Here is a 310-nt window from a genome sequence, read left to right on the forward strand (position 1 = left end):
GTCCCGTGTCTGTTTTCCGGATGTTGCATAACTGGAAAGTGGGTCCAAACTGTGATCTGCATATGGAAAACCCTTACCCAACCGGAACTCTACAAATACAATCAACCTATACAATCGGATCTTTAGTATCCAACCCAAACCCGAACAGTTGATGGCTCAGCCAAGAAAATTTAAAATAAAATAAAATAAAACAACGTTTAAGAAGCCAAAGTAGTGCGAATTAAGTTAAAAAAATATCGCCCACCGTGGGGCTCGAACCCACGACCACAAGGTTAAGAGCCTTGCGCTCTACCAACTGAGCTAGACGGGC

At 43.2% G+C, this 310-nt stretch overlaps 1 non-coding gene across 1 annotated transcript; it reads right to left on the reverse strand.

Moving 5' to 3' along the window:
* Window positions 1-237: 237 nt before the first annotated feature.
* On the reverse strand, window positions 238-310 carry TRNAK-CUU (transfer RNA lysine (anticodon CUU)). The gene has a single exon. It is a non-coding gene; the product is annotated as a tRNA-Lys (tRNA).

This window comes from Nuphar pumila, chromosome 13 (assembly GCF_984573655.1).
Source record: "Nuphar pumila chromosome 13, dmNupPumi1.hap1.1, whole genome shotgun sequence".
In the NCBI taxonomy this organism is placed as follows: Eukaryota; Viridiplantae; Streptophyta; class Magnoliopsida; order Nymphaeales; family Nymphaeaceae; genus Nuphar; species Nuphar pumila.